Consider the following 22,950-nt stretch of genomic DNA (forward strand, 5'->3'; position numbering starts at 1 on the left):
AGAATATGTGGCACATATATACAGTGGAATATTACTCAGCCATAAGAAGAAACGAAATTGAGTTATTTGTAGTGACCTGGATGGACCTAGAGTCTGTCATACAGAGTGAAGTAAGTCAGAAAGAGAAAAACAAATACCGTATGCTAACACATATATGTGGAATCTAAAAAAAAAAAAAATTGTCTGAACAACCTAGGGGCAGGACAGGAATAAAGTTGCAGATGTAGAGAATGGACTTGAGGAAACAGGGAGGGGGAAGGGTAAGCTGGGACGAAGTGAGAGAATGGCATGGACATATACACACTACCAAATGTAAAATAGATAGCTAGAGGGAAGCAGCCCCATAGCACAGGGAGATCATCTCGGTGCTTTGTGACCACCTAGAGGGGTGGGTTAGGGATGGTGGGAGGGAGATGCAAGAGGGAGGAGATATGGGGATATATGTATATGTATAGCTGATTCACTTTTTTATAAAGCAGAAACTAACACACCATTGTAAAGCAATTATACTCCAATAAAGATGTTAAAAAAAAATTATAGGTAATCATAATGAAAAAAACTCATTAATAATTCTTCCCTTAACTCTAACCCTTGTTAAAATTATGCCAATAACCTTCCAGAATATAATACATATATATTTAAATTCCATTTTATAAAGTATCGTATCTCATATACCATGTTAAACTTGATTTTTGTACTTAATGTATTTTGGATATATTGCTGTGTCAATAAGCATTTTCTATAAAACCATTCTCAAGAGCAGTACAGTAAAAAAAAAAAAAAAAAAACCCACAATAACATACATGAAAAGTGAGAGCAAATCTAAAAAACAGAACGAAACAATGACAGTGTAAAAATGGAGCCAGGTATGAGGCCAAAACTGCACACCATAATGATGTGTCCACACTTGAAACTGATGGACCACACATTTGGCTCTAGGCTTTCTAGCAGGTAGTTCAAAGATGCAAAACCATTCAGTTATACAAATCATCAAATCCATAAGATTAAAGCACAGCAGGAGAAGTGATACTGTTCTTGGTATTAAGACCAAATGAGAATTTCTTCAATGGAGAGGAACACTGCATGATGGACAAAACAACTTCCTCTACAACATCTTTAAAATAGAATTTCAAATACAAGTGTCAAACTCTATTTCATAATATAGTGACATTTGAATATAAGCTGTGGACTTTATAACTGACTAAAAGAAAGTGTGCACAGAGCTGTGTTATTTCATAACTCTCTGAAGTTGTTGGGAAAGAAGAAAATTTTTCTCTACCCTTCTAGGTTCTTTTGGCTGGTCTAATAATTAAATTGACATGAGACGAATTAACAGGAGAAAATCAAATTTAATTTTGTATGTACAGGAATCCCATGTACATGAGAGGGTCAGAGACAGAAAGGTTAAATGAGGTATACATGCCATCCTAAGCTAAAGAATGGGATAGGGGCCAGAATTTGGTAATTAGATGTTCATTCTGCCTATAGATGGGTCCACTTAGAAAAAATTTATATTCAGTAATAACTCTTTTCTGGGATAAATCCCCAATTTAAATTCTTCTAGGTAGTTAAGGGAGGGGCAGTAGTTTCTCTTGAACCTACAGCCTCAATTGCCCTTAACTCAAAATCATCCTCATACAAAAGTGGAACATTTGGGGGAGGCTTGTTTTTATTTTATTTTATTTATTTCTTTCTTTATTGGCTGCATCGGGTCTTAGTTGCAGCATGTGGGATCTTTCGTTGCAGTGCACAGGCTTCTTTCTAGTTGTGGTGCGTGGGCTTCAGAGCACATGGGCTCTGTAGTTGCAGCACTCGGGCTCTTTAGCTGTGGCCCGCAGGCTTAGTTGCCCTGTGGTATGTGGGATCTTAGTTCCCCGAGCAGGGATGGAACCTGCATCCCCTGCATTGCAAGACAGATTCCTAATCACTGGACCACCAGGGAAATCTCGGAGGAGGCTTGCTCTGAACCCTTACAAAGTCAACATTATTCTCCAGCCTTGTAGATGAGAAAATTAAGACTCAAAGAGGTTAATTGATTTGGTCACAACCACACCAAATGAGGTACACAGTAAGGTTAGGGGGTTTGTACAGGGCCCTCTGCCTCCAAGGCCCAAGCTCTTTGTACTACCTGTACTACTCTAGCAATGCCAAACCATATGACCAAAGGATTCATCTTTATCAAAAGTTATTTTCCTCCACAATAGGACACAGGAAGCATGATAATTTTTTACAATTATTATTACTATTAATCTTTGTCAACCCAATGGGTGAAAATAACATCTCACTTAACTGTTTCATTAATTATGAATGAGGTTTAACATTATTAAATATGTACAAAAATTGGTTTTTTAATTGATGCATAATTTCTTATTTTATATTAAGAAGGTTAATTGTTTTTCTGCCATATATTTTTCAAATAAATTTTTCCAGTTTAAAAAAAATGTTATTCTCCTCCAAAGTCGACAGGATACATATGTATTTCCTTCTCAAAAACACAGAAAACAGATTTTCTCAGGAGACCATGTTAAAAGCCTCTGTTCTAAGCAAAGGGCTCTCATTAACTTTAGAGTGGTCTCTATTCCAGCATCAGTGTGTATGTAAGTATCCGTTTAAGTGTAACTGAAGTAGGTGGCATCCATCAATGATGGCTCTGAACACCAGACTTCAGAAGAGGCTGACCCCCTGTGGGTGGTAACCAAGATCTTGTTATGTGTGTCTTCCCAGGTTTCCTCCCTGGACCAGCAGATGAAGGCATCTCTGGGAACATCTCCCTCTTCTATAGGATGGGATGACAGGAAGAGATGCTCATGAGAAGAGGAACAGGAAGAGGAGAGTGAGAGGGAGCCTTGGTCATATTGAAGGGATCTCAGTGGTATGCTCAAGAAAAAGGAATGTGTTGCCCAGACTCAAGCAGCTGAGGACCCACAGGCCCCAAAGTCCAGAGCAACAAGATGAAATAGCTATGTACAGAGCAGGAACAACTGGACAGCAGTCCTCAAATCAGAATAACACAAGAGTTTTCTGGAATCACATACCCAGCCCTACCCCAGACTACTGAATGAGAATCCCAGGGCCAGCTGACCATGGGTGATTATAATAGGCAGAAATGTTAAGAACCTTTGAGCTAGGACTTGAAGTGAAGATCAGGTTTTTAAACTCACAAATATTTATTAAGGGCCTTGTAGGTGCCAGAATTTAAGCCAGACACAGGAAAAGAGGATGAGCAAAAAGACAAGACCTGGTCCTCAGAGCTTACAGCTCAGTGGAGGAAACAGACATTAGATAAACAAACATATACTTCCAAACCTACACTTCTCTCTCCCCTCGAATCAAGTCTGTTGACCCACAGCTGAATATACTGAATTTCCCAAGACCCAGGAAACTTACCTCTAAGAAGTCTGAAGAGCTGCATTTCAAAAAGGCATAACCTGAAAGGAGGAAAGCACCCTCTTGTGGCCCTGGAGGTGGTGGTACCTGAAAAAGCCCCCAGTTCTAAGAGGTAGGAGACTGCCCTGGGCAGGCAACCTACATAGGCAGCCCTAAAGCAGCCAGGAGTGTCAGCAGGCTCTGTTTTGCTTCAGTCATAAATCTCTCTTCGATGTCAAATCAGCCACTTCATGAGAAGACGTTTTCCCTTGTGTCCACTGCTAAGCGGTTTTACTTCTGACCACCTGGGTTCTCTGGTGTGGAGTCAAGTGACACATTCTACATTCAAGGCAGTAATCCCAGTCCATTTCCACTCTCTCCACAGCTCTAACACACAGCAGGGTCTGGAACAGGGAGGCATTCAATAAATATGCAGTGAATAAATAAATGAAGTGCATTATTCCATCCAGCCCAACATTGCCTGCTTTGTGGGATCTTGGGAAGACTGGACAAATAATCACAGTGGTTGAGTCCTTGAATTCTCTGAAAATAAATGACTTCTTAAAATATAAAATACAATCTATGTCCCTCCTAAGAGTCTCTATGAAAAGGATAATAGTCACAAGGGATATACTTTGTGCTTGGAGCTAAGCCTGGTATGGCTTAATTTGCAGTAGAGCAACATGTAAATTTATGATAATAAATTATGTTATTTAAATGAATTATAAAAATAAGAGTCGCTCACTTATATTCAACTTTCATGAATGCCGACACTTCTTGAAGAACATGGAGGTCTGATTTGTATTCAGGCCTGAATACCAGCGTGAACCACAAGTGCCCAGGGACTGCTGGTTTCAAGTATGTAGATCGGAAGCCTGGTCAAACACCAGCACAGTATATTTAGCATTTCCAGCACGTCTCCACTCAAGAAGCTGTGAGGAAATCAGCTCAGTACAGGGCTCTGGGTTATGAGATGGTGCTGACAAAATCACTCAACACCATTTCTCAGAGATCACCAGGAAAGAAGGCCAGAACAAGGAGGAGAAAGGAGTACATTAGAGGGTATGACAGAAGAATTAGAAGGGCAAAGAGAGAGAGAAAAGCACAGAATAAAAAAAAAAATTTTTTTAGAATTATTTGTTACAGTACTTAATCCACAGAATCCAGAAGTAAACAAACCAGTCCATAGCCTCTGAAGGAGGGAATTGATTTTGAGACATGTTGATTATGCCTCTAACTCTGAAGCTCATGAAATACTCTATTGAGTTAAGAAATACCAGAGGCTAAAAAGTACTTCTGGCCAAAGAGTTAATCCATCTGTGTTGAAGAGACCACAGCACACAGGAGAAAAGACAGTTGGCTAAATAGTCCATCACTGCACTGCCATAGTCTCTCACCGGATCCCACTTCTGGAGCTGAGTCTCCTCTGTCCACCACATCTGGCTAAACCCAAGGCATCAGCTTTAACACCTGCACCTGTGGACTGTTTGCAAGGGAGCTAATGATGACCAGAGAAACAGCTGAGTCACTTCCAGGTAAGTCACATCAAATCCTCAATATTCATGGTTTTGGAACCTCACTGAGGTTTGCTGCATACGATAATCCTATATTACTCTCAACCAACATCCTCATAAAATATATGGGAGGAATGGTCAAAAATAGCTTCGGAGTCAGAGACTCAAGGGTTTGAACTCTGGGTTTGTCAATTAGTAGCTGTGCAAACTTGGGCAAGTTTTCTTACCTCTCTGAACTTTCATTTCAAAATGCAGATTATAATAGTATCTACCTCATAGGATTATAGTAAGAACCAAATGACATGACATATGTAAATCTCCTAGCAAATGCATGGAAAATAATAATCTTTCAATAATTTTTAAAAAATTTACCTGAGTCTGAAGATACCAAATGACTTCCCTGAAGTGACACAGAGGCAACCCAGCACCATTTGCTCTTCATTATCATGAATGGGTTTCAATTACTACTTGTAAATATTATTTTTTCCCTCACCTAGTCTATTAGTAAATGTGCTAAATTTTGAAAGAGCCCTTGTTTCATCCCTCCCAAACATTTCGACCTCTTTGGAGAAATAGTTATTAATCAGCATTCTCTGTTCATAAACATTCAGTTAGGCTCACAACCAAATGTCAAGTGTTCAGACCTGTAAATGTTGAAATAAGTTTGCCAGTAAAATTTCATGAGTTTCCTCATAAAGTATTTCAATTAACTCCACTTTGCTATCTTAATCCTTAAAACAGCAATTAATCTTTGCTAGTGGTGTTCTGGTTTTTCCTTTAATGAAAATTAAAATATCCTTGAGGACAGGATTGTGGCTTCCACTTCCTTCATATCCTACCCAATATTGGGCAATATTAATATCTGTCTGATCAGGTACATCCTTGGTATCACTGAACACAGCTATAATAATCTCTAGTTCAGGAAAAGAAACAAACTGAGTCTCTTTCTCAAACTAAAGACTAGGACTACAAAGTCATAAGAAAATTTTGAGAAAGTTGTTTCAACCAAAGCAACCGCTTTGAGGCCACTGTGGCAACCTCAGACTACACAGAGAGAGTGAAACAGCCTCCTTGAGTTCCCAGACCCAACATTCTCACCAGTCCATCTATATAGCCAGAAGGAGAGAACCTTCATACTGTTAAAAACAATTAGAGTAGTAAAAACCATACAATCTAAATTTCATCAGCCTGGGGGTACACATATCATTGATGATAGTATCTCCCCGTTCCCTCATGGATTTAAATAGTGAAGGACTTCAACACCACCACCCTCCCCCAGCCTTTCTATTATAGTTACAGTGTAGCTGCCACTTGTGTGATCATGGACAGTTCTCCTATGACCCTTACTCTTCACTTCAAACCACAGAATACAGTCCCTTACTTGCCAGTCTATGGAAATTCTAAGTCTTTGTCTAGGATTCTCTGCCTAATGTTCACAAACCTGTAACCCACCAGACCCCAGAATGGTAGCATGTTTCCTTCAGGGCTCTCTTTTTTTTTTTTTTGCGGTACGCGGGCCTTTCACTGTTGTGGCCTCTCCCGTTGCGGAGCACAGGCTCTGGATGCGCAGGCTCAGCAGCCACGGCTCACGGGCCCAGCTGCTCCGCGGCATGTGGGATCTTCCCGGACCAGGGCACAAACCCGAGTCCCCTGCATCGGCAGGCGGACTCTCAACCACTGCGCCACCAGGGAAGCCCTTCAGGGCTCTCTTGATCACAGACCACAGTGGTGCTCACAGTGCAGGAGAGAATGCCACAGCTCTACATGTCCTCACTTACCAAGTCCATGTATGTCATAATATTGTGGCTAGAAACATGTGCTCCAGAGTTAGACCTCCTAGGAGAGAATCCTAGCTCTAATACTTAGGTAACTCTGTGAACTTGGGTAAACTACTAAACCTAAGCCTCAGTTTCCTTATCTATAAACTAGGGATAATACTGTTATCTCAAAAAGCCTTATAATAAGGAATGAATGAGATAACATTGTAAAGCAGCCAATATAATATCTGGCACATGGTAAACACTCAGTAAACATTCACTATTGTTATATCTTGAGAATGAGTCACTGGAGAATTATTTAATGACTGGCTGCCACATCCAGCAAGGGAAATCTAAAAGTAAATCCTTTTTTTTTTTTTTTTGCCAGGCATTATTCTGGGCCATATCAAATAGTTTAATATTCACAACAACCACTAAAGTAAATATCCTCACTGTTTTTATAGGCTCATAGAATTTTTTTACCGAAAGTTAATTTGTCTATATAAAAGACTAGCCAATAGCTGTGCAAAGCTCCTATTTTATCCAGTAAGTCATGGTGCCTCTCATGCTTCAGAAGACTTGAGAGCTTTTTATTGGTACCATAATCACACTGAAATTAGCAGCACACTCATAGGTTTAATCTGTGGTCCAGAAAGTTGCCTGACTCCTGCCTGTTTCAGTGTTTGTCCACAGTTCATAAGTACACAGCCAACTACACAACTGTTGGATTACCACCCTTGAAGTTTTTATTTATTTTGAAGTCAACAAGAGTGTGTTTTTACAAAAGTAATCAGACATGACCTTCAGGCATCAATGACCTCCTAGCAGGAGTCTGGCAGTTGGTTTATCTCAAAGACTTTGGACCCATGGCTCTTCCAAGCCTCTTCGCAAGGAAAGGCTCTAAATCAATTAATCCTTTCTGAAACACTAACTTCTTGAACTGGGGTTTGAGGGCCCTTGTTTGGAGAAGAGAGGGAAGGGCCTATGACAAGGTCTAAGCTGCTCCTTTCAGCTTCTGGCATGGAACACTCACTACAGCTAGGAATGTTGGAGAATTCCAGCCCATCACTCAAGATTCTACCTACTCTCAGCTCTGTGCTCGATTACGCCCTCCTCTGTGATACCTTTTGAGTCCTCAGCCATCAGGAGGTGCCATCTTTGATACTTCAGGAAGCTAAATCCCAGAAAGACCTTTCCTAAGTCTTTACACACCTCTCCATAGACAGGCACATTGGAGGGGTGCTCTGAGAGACTCCTTAAGAATCCTGTCTTCCAACTTCTGTATTCTCTTAAGGGCAAGGTACAGAGTTCTTACCCATTCTTCTTTCTTTCTTTTTTTAAGATAAATTTATTTATTTTATTTTCGGCTGAGTTGGGACTTCGTTGCTGCGCGTGGCTTTTTCTCTGGTTGTGGAGAGCGGGGGCTACTCTTTGTTGTGGCATACAGGCTTCTCATTGCGGTGGTTTCTCTTGTTGTGGAGCACAGGCTCTAGGCGCGTGGGCTTCAGTAGTTGAGGCACACGGGCTCAGTAGTTGTGGCACACAGGCTTAGTTGCTCTGTGGAATGTGGGATCTTCCCAGACCAGGGCTCGAAACTGTGTCCCCTGCATTGGCAGGCAGACTCTTAACAACTGCACCACCAGGGAAGCCCCCATTTTTATTTCTGAAGTCAGAATGTGTCATACAATAGATATGTACATTTCAGGTGGAAGTATCTCTTTTTTTTTCTCAAACACTGTTATTACTACAATGATGCACTGACATTTGCAAAATGCTTAGAATTCAGTAAAAGCCAAATAAAGACAATACCTTCCTCTGAGTTTCCTTGGTATTTTGTATGTTCCTTTATTATTATTTTCTTTTAAGTCATTTGCTGTTTTCTTATCCCTCTCCCCTATTAGTCTGTAAATGCCTTAAAACCATTTGTTTTCATATCTGTCTCCCCTACCAGTCTGTAAATGTCTTAAGGGATGGAACTTGGTTTTGTTTATCTTTGTAGCCTCAGCAAAATGCTAGGTCCCTGAAATATAGTAGATGATCAACAAATATTTAGATAGATGGATGCATGCATGGATGGACAGATAGATGGAATCCTCAGAGACTTTGTGAAGAAGCAGGTGCTTGAGCAAATCTAACCTGAATTTCTCTTTTATGATGTCATCTTTTTACTGGGTAACAGTTGAGAGACTAATAGAGATGACAATATCATCAACCAACTTCTCCTACTCCTTTTCCCCCTTGTCATTCTCCTAGCCATTCAAAGGACAGAAAAAGAATCCCAGTCTTCTTCATCCAACCATTTTCTTTTTTTTTTTTTTTGCGGTACACGGGCCTCTCACTGTTGTGGCCTCTCCCGTTGCGGAGCACAGGCTCTGGACGCACAGGCTCAGAGGCCATGGCTCACAGGCCCAGCCGCTCCGCAGCATGTGGGATCCTCCCAGACCTGAGCACGAACCCGTGTCCCATGCATCGGCAGGCGGACTCTCAACCACTGCGCCACCAGGGAAGCCCCAACCATTTTCTTTACAGATAAGCAAGTTTCTTCAGAAGAATATGCTTCGTCAGTTTCAAGTATAGAGCTTCTTATTTTTAAAATAAATTTATTTATTTACTTTTATTTTTGGCTGTGTTGGGTCTTCGTTCGAGCGAGGGCTACTCTTCGTTGTTGTGAGCAGGCTTCTCATTGCAGTGGCTTCTCTTGCTGCAGAGCATGGGCTCTAGGCATGTGGGCTTCAGTAGTTGTGGTGCACGGGCTCAGTAGTTGTGGCTCACGGGCTCTACAGTGCAGGCTCAGTAGTTGTGGTGCACAGGCTTATTTGCTCCGCAGCATGTGGGATCTTCCTGAACCAGGGCTCAAACCCATGTCCCCTGCACTGGCAGGCGGATTCTTAACCACTGTGCCACCAGAGAAGTCCCAGGGGCTTCTTAAGTACCATTTCATTTCCCTCTTGGAGAGTCCATCCTTGTAGACCATTGTAATACTGATATTAACAATAATAAAAATAGCTGACATTTATTGAGAGGCACTGTGTTACAGCTTTACATATATTGTCTCATTTTATCCTCATGACAGCCCTATGAGGCTCAGACAGGTTAAGTGCCTGCTTAAGACAACACAACTAATAAGTGGCAGAGCCAGAATTTGAACTCAGACAATCTACGTTCAGAGCACTACTCGCTTAAGCTAGTCTCTCTGACAAAATCACCACATTTTTTGTATGTAGATATTTTGAGTGTTTTATTCTTAATGATCAACTGCTTTCATTCTATCACAGATGTGAAATATTTCAAATATGTTGATGCAAATTATTATGCAGGATATATTTAGGAAATAATTTAATGCCTAAATTAATCCCATGAAATGGGATAGACTTCTATTATGAAGGACCTTTGAAATGAGAGCTCAGATGGGAAACAGAACAGGAAAGCATGTGGAAACTCAAGGTGCTGATTGTCTTTGCTGACTATACGGGCCAGCAGTTGTCCCTTAGAGGGAGCAGTGAAGTCACAGGGGATCATCCACTCTGTGTAAGATAACACGTCTTCATTAAATTTTTAAAAGGAAGAAAAGGAAAGTGTAGCCTCTGTACTGCCTACTTGAAGGTTACAACATATGCAAGAGGCTGATGTTTTCTCTTACTGGCTGTTGAAACATATCATATAACTTGTGCCTACTTAGGAATCAAGTTTGGGAAGGGAATTCCTACCTATGAATTCCTAGTAGCTGGCTTTATTAACATTTTGGGACATTAATGTTCTCTCTAACCTAATTATTCATGCTATTTTCAACCACAGATTGTGTCACCACCAACTCAGTCCAAAGACTAAAGTAAAACAATCCTTGGAAAATTCCCGTGACATACTCATCAAAGAGGGATATGACCTTCAAAAGACTCACTGAAATGCTTGTTCAAAGTCCCGGCATTCTCTGCTCTTCACATGCACAATCAAGCATTCCCAACTCAGAATATATTTGCAATCTCAAATTCTTTACTCACCCCCACCTGCTTGGCAAAAGGCTTTCCCTGCTGGAACGTGCCGCAACTTGTAGAAAGAACTCCATCTAGTTAGGAATGCTGCATGGACAGTGGTCATGAATAAGTTGTGCCAGGTGTTCACATGTCATGAATACCAGCCATGTCTGGTTATTTATAACACAAAGTCAGGGCAACAGAATGCTGAGTCTTACAGACTGCTTATCTGGTTGCTATGCTGCATTTTAGTTCATATCGCAGACTAATTAAAGGCACTAAAAAGTATAACCTTTAGCTCAAATTTTCAAAAGGGAGAGAAAGGAGTCCAAAATGTACTGAATACCTACTAAAGGCCAGGCCTTGTGCTGGAAGCTTTACTTATGTTACCTCTTTAATTCCCACTACAATCATATGAAGGAGGTATTACTGTCCCCATCTTACAGATAAGGAAACATAACCTCTGAAGGATTAAATATCTTGCCCAGGTAAGTGGTAAAGCCAGGATGGGAAACAGGACTGTGAAAACCCAAATTCTATGTTTATTTTCACTATCAGATCAAAATTTCCCCTACGTTGCCTAGTCTAGAATCAGAGGCATAAGAATAATGGTTTAAAAGATGCAAATTCTGCAGTTGGCCTTCCTGGTTGTTTAATCTGCTCCATCACTTTCCAGGTGTGTGACCTCGTCAAATTACTTAACCTCTCTAAACCTCAGTTTCCTCATCTTTAAAAAATAGAGATCATTATCATGCTACCTCATGAATTTTAAATATTTGACAACAATTATGATTTGGCCATTTTTTTCCCCACAAAGCCTCCTCTCCCACTAAATAGAATAATGATAACAATAGTTAATATTTACTGAATACTTACTACAAGTCAGGCACTATGTTAAGGATTTTACATGAATTATTCTGTTTAATTCTAACAATAATCCAATGAAACTAAGCTAACACTTCTTGAGCATTCAATATATTCCAAGATCTATTCTAAACCCTTTACTCACATTAACTGCTGAGTAACTTGGGCAGGTAATATGGTTGTCCCAATTTTGCAAATAAGAAAACAGAAAGCTCAGAGAGGATAAGTAAATCACCTGTGGTCCCACAGCCAGGAAAACATGAAGCCATGTTAAGAACTCAGGCAGCCAGATTTATGAGTTCACAGTCTTAACCTTGACTCTTATGTTCCTGAACAGGGCTGGGCCACAAAAAAAAAATCTGACTGTCCCTGTGCTTAAAAAGCTCCCAAACATATTCAAGTTATAAGACCTACATATTTAACAAATAAGGATGCTATAATATTCTGTAGTCAAATGTCCAAAATAAAAAAAATATACTCTAAGGGCCTTGGAAAATAAATGAGAGAGTGGGGATGGTGGCCTGTGGGTTCTGGGGAAGGCTTCTGAGACAACTTGCAGTTTTCACTGAGCCTTGAGGGAGTGTGGTTAGTCAGGAGGTGAGATAGGAAAAGGAAGTGTCTCAGGAGGGAGACTCACCAAGTGCAGAGATGTAGATCTGAGCCTTATTTGGGGAAGAATGAGGACACTGGCCTGACAAAAGATGGGTTTCATGTTGGACAATAAAGTTAGACATGAAGGAAGGACAAACTACAGGAAGACCCTTGACAATCGTCTAAAAAAATGAGACATTGTTTATTAGAGGCAATAAGAAGCATTAGATTCTTGAGGAGGAGAGTCACCTGTTAAGAGTGTGACTCTTATAAGTGTAAGCACTGTACAGCATGGCTTAGTATGGGGAGAATGGAGAGAGACAAGGAGGAGTCTCTGGCAGGCACCCCAGCACGAGGCAGAGAGGGCCTGCCTTGAGTAAAATGACAGCAGCAGGAGACAGAAGCAAGAGCCCAACCAGAGATATACTGAGGATGGAATCAATGGACTTAGTGAAAGATTGATGCATGAGTTTTTTGGAGAATAGGTCTGTGATGTCAGGATTTGGGCCCAGCTCAGTCACCGTCATACTCCCACACCAGTCTTTTAATGACTGACTGACACATTGTAGATGCTGAAAATATGTTTGTTAAATAAATGAGTGAACCACCTAGCTTCCAGCCCAGGCCCTTCGTTTTGCCCAGGAGGAAAGATCCTGAAGGTTATGTGAATTAACCAGAAGTACGTTTGTGTGAGCAGCAGAATCTAAACTAAACCCCCAAATCTTGAACAACTATTCCAGAATTTTTTCTGCTATAACTTATTCTCAATTTAGAAAATTCTGGGGACTATAATATTAGTGATACCCATAACAGAAATTGAGATTTGGGGAAAGATTACTGGGCCTCTTGGATAATATTAATTTGGTTTTAGATATGTAAACACTGATGTAATTAGAGAATTTCTAATTAGAAATGTCCTGTAAGGGTTTTCAATAAGGGACTAGAGTAAAAGTGAGAACTAATGACTAGAGATAGATATATTTGAGAATCATAAACACAGAACTATTAGTTGAAGGCACAAGAAACATATTTTTATAATATGAATAAGAAATGTTTTAGAGAAGATTGCAGAGTAGAAGGACGTGCGCTCACTCCCTCTTGCGAGAGCCCCAGAATCACAAATAACTGCTGAACAATCATCAACAGGAAGACACTGGAGCTCACCAAAAAAGATACCCCACATCCAAAGACAAAGGAGAAGCCACAGTGAGATGGTAGGAGGGGCACAATTACAATAAAATCAAATCCTATAACTGCTGGGTGGGTGACTCACAAACTGGAGAACAATTATACCACAGAAGTCCACCCACTGGAGTGAAGGTTCTGAGCCCCACATGAGGCTTCCCAACCTGGGCATCCAGCAATGGGAGGAGGAATCCCCAGAGAATCAGACTTTGAAGGTTAGCAGGATTTGATTGCAGGAATTCAAAAGGACTGGGGGAAACAGAGACTCTGCTCTTGGAGGGCACACACAAAGTAGTGTGCACATCAGGACCCAGGGGAAGGAGCAGTGACCCCATAGGAGACTGAACCAGACTTACCTGCTAGTGTTGGAGGCTCTCCTGCAGAGGCGGGTGGTGTCTGTGGCTCACTGCAGGGACAAGGAGACTGGCAGCAGAAGATCTGGGAAGTACTCCTTAGTGTGAGTCCTCACGGAGTCCGCCATTAGTGCAACCAAAGAGCCTGTAGGCTCCAGTGCTGGGTCGCCTCAGGCCAAACAACCAACAGGGATGGAACCCAGCCCCACGCATCATCAGACAAGCAGACTAAAGTTTTACTGAACTCTGCCTGCCAGAGCAACACCCAGCTCTACCTACCACTAGTCCCTCCATCAGGAAGCTTGCACAACCCACTTAGATAGCCTCATCCACCAGAGGGCAGACAGCATAAGCAAGAAGAACTACAATCCTGCAGCCTGTGGAACGAAAACCACATTCACAGAAAGAGACAAAATGAAAAGGCAGAGGACTATGTACAGATGAAGGAACAAGATAAAACCCTAGAAAAACAACAAAATGAAGTGGAGATACGCAACCTTCCAGAAAAAGAATTCAGAATAATGATAGTGAAGATGATCCAGGACCTCGGAAAAAAAATGGTGGCAAAGATTGAGAAGATGCAAGAAATGTTTAACAAAGATCTAGAAGAATTAAAGAACAAACAAACAGAGATGAACATTACAATAATTGAAATGAAAAATACACTGGAAAGAATCAATAGCAGTATACCTGAACAGAAGAATAGATAAGTGACCTGGAAGACAGAATGGTGGAATTCACTGCCATGGAACAGAATAAAGAAAAAAGAATGAAAAGAAATGAAGACAGCTTAAGAGACCTCTGGGACAACATTAAATACACCAACATTCACATTATAGGGGTCCCAGAAGGAGAAGAGAGAGAGAAAGGACCCAAGAAAACATTTGAAGAGATTATAGTTGAAAACTTCCCTAACATGGGAAAGGAAATAACCACCCAAGTCCAGGAAGTGCAGAGAGTTGCAAGCAGGATAAACCCAAGTAGAAACAATCCAAGACACATAGTAATCAAACGGACAAAAATTAAAGACAAAGAAATATTATTAAAAGTAACAAGGGAAAAATGACAAATAACATACAAGGGAACTCCAATAATGTTAACAGCTGGTTTCTCAGCAGAAACTCTACAAGCCAGAAGGGAGTGCCACGATATATTTAAAGTGATGAAAAGGAAGAACCTACAACCAAGATTACTCTACCCAACAGGGATCTCATTCAGATTTGATGGAGAAATCAAAAGCTTTACAGGCAAGCAAAAGTTAAGAGAATTCAACAACACCAAACCAGGTCCACAACAAATGCTAAAGGAACTTCTCTAAGTGGGAAACATAAGAGAAGAAAAGGACCTAAAAAAACAAACCCAAAACCCAAAACTATTAAGAAAGTGGTAATAGGAACATACATATCAATAATCACCTTAAATGTGAATGGATTAAATGCTCCAACAAAAAGACACAGGCTCACTGAATGGATAAAAAAACAAGACCCATATATATGCTGTCTACAAGAGACCCACTTCAGACTGAGGGACACATAAAGACTGAAAGTGAGGGGATGGAAAAAGATATTCCATGCTAATGGAAATCAAAAGAAAGCTGGAGTAGCAATACTCATATCAGATAAAATAGACTTTAAAATAAAGAATGTTACAAGAGACAAGGAAGGACACTACATAATGATCAAGGGATCAATCCAAGAAGAAGCTATAACAATTATAAATATATATGCACCCAGCATAGGAGCACCTCAATACATAAGGCAAATGCTAACAGCTATAAAAGAAGAGATCAACAGTAAGACAATAATAGTAGGGGACATTTACACCTCACTTACACCAATGGACAGATCATCCAGACAGAAAATTAATAAGGAAACACAAACTTTAAATGACACAATAGACCAGATAGATTTAATTGATAATTATAGGACATTCCATCCGATAACAGCAGATTACACTTTCTTCTCAAGTATACACAGAACATTCTCCAGGGTAGATCACATCTTGGGTCACAAATCAAGCCTTGGTAAATTTAAGAAAATTGAAATCATACCAAGCATCTTTTCTGACCACAATGCTATGAGGTTAGAAATAAATTACAGGGGAAAAAATGTAAAAAACACAAACAGATGGAGGCTAAACAATACGTTACTAAATAACCAAGAGGTCACTGAAAAAATCAAAGAGGAAATCAAAAAATACTTAGAGACAAATGACAATGAAAACACGATGATCCAAAGCCTATGGGATACAGCAAAAGCCATTCTAAGAGGGAAGTTTATAGCAATACAATCCTACCTCAAGAAACAAGAAAAATCTCAAGTAAACAATTTAAACTTACACCTAAAGGAACTACAGAAAGAAGAACAAACAAGACCAAATTTAGTAGAAGGAAAGAAATCATAAAGATCAGAGCAGAAATAAATGAAATAGAAACAAAGAAAACAATAGCAAAGATCAATAAAACTAAGACCTGGTTCTTTCAGAAGATAAACAAAATTGATAAACCTTCAGCCAGACTCATCAAGAAAAAGAGGGAGAGGACTCAAATCAATAAAATTAGAAATGAAGAAGGAGAAGTTACAAGAGAAACCACAGAAATACAAAGCCTCATAAAAGACTACTACAGGCAACTCTATGCCAATAAAATGGACAACCTGGAAGAAATGGACAAATTCTTAGAAAGGTATTACCTTCCAAGACTGAACCAGGAAGAAATAGAAAATATGAACAGAGCAATCAGTCACAAGTAATGAAATTGAAACTGTGATTAAAAATCTTCCAACAAACAACAAAAGTCCAGAACCAGATGGCTTCACAGGTGATGTGTATCAAACATTTAGAGAAGAACTAACACCTATCCTTCTCAAACTCTTCCAAAAAGTTGCAGAGGAAGGAACACTCCCAAACTCATTCTACATGGCCACCATCACCCTGATACCAAACCAGGCAAAGATACTACAAAAAAAAAAAAAAAGAAAGAAAATTACAGACCAATATCACTGATGAATACAAATGCAAAAGTCCTCAACAAAATACTAGCAAACAGAATCCAACAGCACATTAAAAGGATCATACACCATGATCAAGTGGGATTTATCCCAGGGATGCAAGGATTCTTCAATAATGCAAATCAATCAATGTGATACACCATATTAACAAATTGAACAATAAAAACCATATGATCATCTCAATGGATACAGAAAAAGCTTTTGACAAAATTCAACACCGATTTATGATAAAAATTCTCCAGAAAGTAGGCACAGAGGGAGCCTGCCTTAACATAATAAAGGCCATACATGACAAACCCACAGCAAACATCATTCTCAATGGTGAAAAACTGAAAGCATTTCCTCTAAGATCAGGAATAAGACAAAGCTGTCCACTCTCAAGATTATTATTCAACATAGTTTTGGAAATCCTAGCCATGGCAATCAGAGAATAAAAAGAAATAAAAGGAATACAAATTAGAAAAGAAGAAGTAAAACTGCCACTGTTCACAGGTGACATGATACTATACATAGATAATCCTAAAGATGCCACCAGAAAACTACTAGAGCTAATCAATGAATTTGACAAAGTAGCAGGATACAAAATTAATGCACAGAAATCTCTTGCATTCCTATACACTAATGATGAAAAAATCTGAAAGGGAAATTAAGGAAACACTCCCATATACAATTGCAACAAAAAGAATAAAATACCTGGAAATAAACCTACCTAAGGAGGTAAAAGACCTGTAGTCAGAAAACTGTATGATACTGATGAAAGAAGTCAAAGACGACACACACAGATGGAGAGATATACCATGTTCTTGGATTGGAAGATATATCATGTGAGAACAACTATACTACCCAAAGCAATCTACAGATTCAATGCAATCCCCATCAAGTTACCAATGACATTGTTTACAGAACTAGAACAAAAAATCTTAAAATTTGTATGGAGACAAAAAAGACCCCGAATAACCAAAGCAATCTTGAGGGAAAAAAAACAGAGCTGGAGGAATCAGATTCCCTGACTTCAGACAATACTTCAAAGCTACAGTAATCAAGACAATATAATACTGGCACACAAAAAAATGTATAGATCAATGGAACAGGTTAGAAAGCCCAGAGATAAACACACACACTCCTTTGTCAATTAATCTAAGACAAAGGAGACAAGGATACACAATGGAGAAAAGACAGTCTCTTCAACAGGTGGTGCTGGGAAAACTGGACAGCTACATGTAAAAGAATGAAATTAGAACACTCCCTAACTCCACACGCAAAAATAAACTCAAAATGGATTAAAGACCTAAATGTAAGACCGGACACTATAAAACTCTTAGAGGAAAACATAGGAAGAACACTCTTTGACATAAATCACAGAAAGATCTTTTTTGGTCCACCTCCTAGAGTAATGGAAATAAAAACAAAAATAAACAAATGGGACTTAATGAAACTTAAAAGCTTTTGCACAGCAAAGGAAACCATAGACAAGACGAAAAGCCAACCCTCAGAATGGGAGAAAGTATTTGCAAATGAAGCAACTGGCAAAGGATTAATCTCCAAAATATATAAATAGCTCATGCAGCTCAATATTAAAGAAACAAACAACCCAATCCAAAAATGGGCAGAAGACCTAAATAGACACCTTTACAAAGAAGACATACAGATGATCAAGACACACATGAAAAGCTGCTCAACATCACTAATTATTAGAGAAATGCAAATCAAAACTACAATGAGGTATCACCTCACACCAGTTAGAATGGGCATCATCAGAAACTCTACAAACAACAAATGCTGGAGAGGGTGTGGAAAAAAAGAGAACCCTCTTGCACTGTTGGTGGGCATGTAAACTGATACAGCCACCACGGAGAATAGTATGGAGGATCCTTAAAAAACTAAAAATAGAATTACCATATGACCCAGCAATCCCACTACTGGGCATATACCCAGAGAAAACCATAATTCAAAAAGACACATGCACCTCAATGTTCATTGCAGCACTATTTACAATAGCCAGGTCATGGAAGCAACCTAAATGCCCATCGACAGATGAATGGATAAAGAAGATGTGGTATATATATACAATGGAATATTACTCAGCCATAAAAAGGAATGAAACTGGGTCATTTGTAGAGATGTGGATGGACATAGAGACTGTCATACAGAGTGAAGTAAGTCAGAAAGAGAAAAACAAATACTGTATTTTAACACATATATGTGGAATCTAGAAAAATGGTACAGATGAACCAGTTTGCAAGGGAGAAATAGAGACACAGATGTAGAGAACAAACCTATGGACACCAAGGGGGGAAGGTGGGGGGTTATGAATTGGGAGATTGGGACTGACATATATACATATAAAAAAAATCATTATGGGGCTTCCCTGGTGGCGCAGTGGTTGAGAGTCGGCCTGCCAATGCAGGGGACACGGGTTCGTGCCCCGGTCCGGGAGATCCCACATGCCGCGGAGCAGCTGGGCCCGTGAGCCATGGCCGCTGAGCCTGCGCGTCCGGAGCCTGTGCTCCGCAACGGGAGAGGCCGCAACAGTGAGAGGCCCGCGTACCGCAAAAAAAAAAAAAAAAAATCATTATGGCAGGCTGGTAAGGGCTAACCAAATAACCTCATCAGGGGAAAATCTAGTCTTCATTTGGGTAAAAACAATCAATTGTAACACCTCCCCTGACAGTGAGATTAATTTCACTCTTCCAAAAGTGTGTTGTAAGCAACCATATTTCCAGGAGATGCTTCCCAAAGGAAGAGCCCTGGGGAAAACTTCATATGGGAAATGCTATATGTTAAATGTATCTTATGATCATTCACAACACATATTAGCATAGTAAAAGTTTGTAGTAAAGATAAATAAATAAATAAATAAAACATAAGCATAATGTAGGGATTGACATAAATTATAATAGTATAAATTTATTTTACGCTTTATTCAAATAAAACATCATTTTCAATTAAAAAAATGTTTTAAGTTTCCCATTACTTTAAATAAATATTTTTTAGTCTACTGAAGAATTGTTGAACAAGCAGTGCACTTAACTGCTATCAGTGTGTTAATGTCATTGGAATCACTTCATTTGCCCATGCTAATCTTGATCTGCCTGCATACACAATGATTCAGGGACTACTGTATTGGCCAGTCTATACTGGTGCCCATTGAGAGCATTGCCAGACTCCAGATCTGTCTCTGTGTGTCCTGTTGCCATCTTTATTCTGTACTTTTGTTACATCTTGCCAACTATTATTTCCAAAGGTAAAGCAAAATAATCTTAAAATTTTTCTGATATTTATGGAATATGCCTATTCCATAAATGAAGCAGAGGCCTTGGATATATTTGCTGCCTCATCATTCATGACTGAGCCCACACATCCCTTATCTGAGAAGTTTCACCGAAATCCAATCTGTGATCCTTGTATCTACCCCATTAAGCAGTCAGTCATTCATTTCCCTCCATTCTTTCAGTACTCTAAACATATTTCAGTTATAGAATATGGCATGTTGTTTTGTAAATGCTTCTGTGTATCTCTCTTCAACTAGTCAACTTGTGTGTCCGTAAAAATAAGCTTTTTAATCTTCCTCATCTTCATGATATCAGTACTGGCACATGGCAAAAATTAAATTCATCTTGGTTAAAATCTTTTAACATCTGGGCACCTGAAGATTCCGGGCCATCAAGGTTGATCTAGTAGTTCATGGGAAGAATAAGCCATGTTCACACAGATTCATTCCAGCAAGAGGGAGAAATGCTTTCTCAATCATAGAAACCCACATATGGGTTAACAGCTAGGGTGTGAGAAGGAGCAGAAAAGCAGAAATGCTATAGGAGAGGCAGATAAAGTTGGGTAGGTCTGGTGGTGGGTCTTATAGGAATGTGAATGAGAATTTTGTGTGGGAGGGTCTTATAGGGATATGAATGAGACTTTGTATATTAGTTTCCTATTGCTACTGTAACAAATTACAACAAACTTGGTGGCTTAAAATAACACAAATCTATTATCTTACAGTTCTGGAAGTCAGAAATAGGTCTTACCGGACCAAGGCTGCATTCCTTTCTGGAGGCTCTAAGACAGAATCCATTTTCTTGCCTTTTCTAGCTTTTAGAGGCTGCCCTAGAGTTTGGCTCATGACCCTCTTCCAACTTCAAAGCCAGCAATGATCATTCTTTCTCACATCACTACACTCTGACACTTTCTTCTGCCTCTCTCACTGTGATTACCTTGGGCCCACTCAAATAATTCAGGATAATCTCCCCATTTTAAGGTCAACTGATTAGCAATATTAATTTTTTTGTGAAACTTAATTCCCTTTTGCCACAGGTTCCAAGGATTCAGACATGACAACTTTGGAGATCATTATTCTGCCTACCACACTCAGAATAGGATAGGAAGCTTCTATACAACTCTTAAATCATAAATGCCATGATGAAATCATAGTGCTCTAGACTGAGCTGCCCTAAACTGCCCTCTCCAAAACCTTGCACAATTGAGTCACCATGAGGATTTTTTTTTTCCTTTGGGCACAAAGAATGTTAAAAAAAAAAACCAGCAGATATACATGAGGTGCTTCACTCACATCCATATAGACAGATAACAACAATTGAATCCTTCTCTGTGTACATATGATGCTGGACCTAAGAAATGACCCAGTTGTCATGTGACAGGATGCCCACATGCATAATATTTTGAATAATTTTAATTCATTTAATGCGATCTGAGTCCCTATTAATCTGGTGGGTGGTATGATTCCCGTGACACTGACAGGGCTATGTGATTCTTTTGCTTTCACATAACACTAATTAATAATGACAATGCAACTATCTAGAATGTAGTTTTCATCTTTTTTAGAGCTCAAAGGGTTTCATAGAATTTATCCTTTTTCTTTCAAATAATATGCCTATGGGGTTACCAACTGCAAAAGCACTATTTGAGATTAAAATAAGAAATAATTTTCAAACATCAGTGAGAGGCATAAGGAAATTTATAAACACAGTGATCTGACTGAAAAAAATAGCCAAACTGATTGTTTTCAGATGTGCAAATTGTAAAGTCAATGATGCTTAAGTGAAGATTTCTGAAGTTGACTATTTGTATCTTCAAAGTACAAGTGACCATGGCTGCATTCATTCATTCACTCTTTTAACATGTGTTTCGTATAAACTCCCAGCTACCAGATACCATTCTAGGCATAGGGAGTCAATAAAAACAAGACAAGTTCACTGTGCTCAAGGAGAAGACTGTTAGTAGGAGACAGACCATACACTTTTAACAAACAAATTATCTTTCAGGTAGTGAAAAGTACTCTGAATAAAAGGGAAAAAATAGCACAGAGCAGAAAGAGAGAGAGAAAAGATCAATGTTATTTTAGTTATGGCGGTCAGGTAAGGCCTGACCAGATATTTGAATAAGGGGCAAGCCATATGAAAAAATGAGAAAAGGGTGAGCATGCCAATTTGATTCAATGAACAAATATTAATTAAGCATAGACTATGGGCCAGGAATCATTTTTGGTGCTGGGGAGAAAGCAAGTATAAAGATTCTGCCTAATGCAGGACAAGCCTGAAGAGATCAAGAAACAACAACAAAAAGTATATGTACCATTGAGTTATATTAATAAATGTCTTTACCAAACACAGTTACCCTGTAATTATTTAACAGGTGAAATAATTACCAAAAGCACAAAATCTCAGTAGTAGAGGTCAATCGAGCTACCCCTCTTCCTAGAGCCAAGGTTTTAAAACTTCTTGCAATAGGATCACTTGATTGTAAACAAAGTCTCATGTGGAATTGCAACATAGTAAACAAACAAAAGTAATCTCTTCTGCTGAGGTATTTGTGGCTATCCATAGCCCTACCTACTCTGCCTCCCCTCAAAAGCCCCCATCCATGTTTTGCAGTGATATTAATTTCTTAGTTTTGATAATTGTACTATAGTTGTGTAAAATGTTAACATTAGGAGAAGCTGGTGAAAGATATATGGAACCTCTATGTACTACTTTTGCAACTTTTCTGTAAGTCTAAAATTATTTCAAACTAAGAAGTTCAAAGAAAAAGAAAAGCCCACTACTATCACTACTAGGCAGCCCACTTAGGGCACAGGGGACACCATGTGAAGCCATTAACCCTGCTAACTAGCCATGCTTTGCTGATGTCGCCTACTTATATGAGACCTTAAGAAAAGGGCAGTTCCTTTCTGGGTAGCCTATTCTGGTTTTTAATCATCTTCCACTACAGAAAATTCTTTTTGCTTTTTTTTTTTGTTGGCTGCGTTGGGTCTTCGTTGCTGCGTGTGGGCTTTCTCTAGTTGTGGTGAGCAGGGGCTACTCTTCGTTGAGGTGTGAGAGCTTCTCACT

This window comes from Mesoplodon mirus (assembly GCF_964341445.2).
Source record: "Mesoplodon mirus genome assembly, chromosome: 2".
Taxonomy (NCBI): Eukaryota; Metazoa; Chordata; class Mammalia; order Artiodactyla; family Ziphiidae; genus Mesoplodon; species Mesoplodon mirus.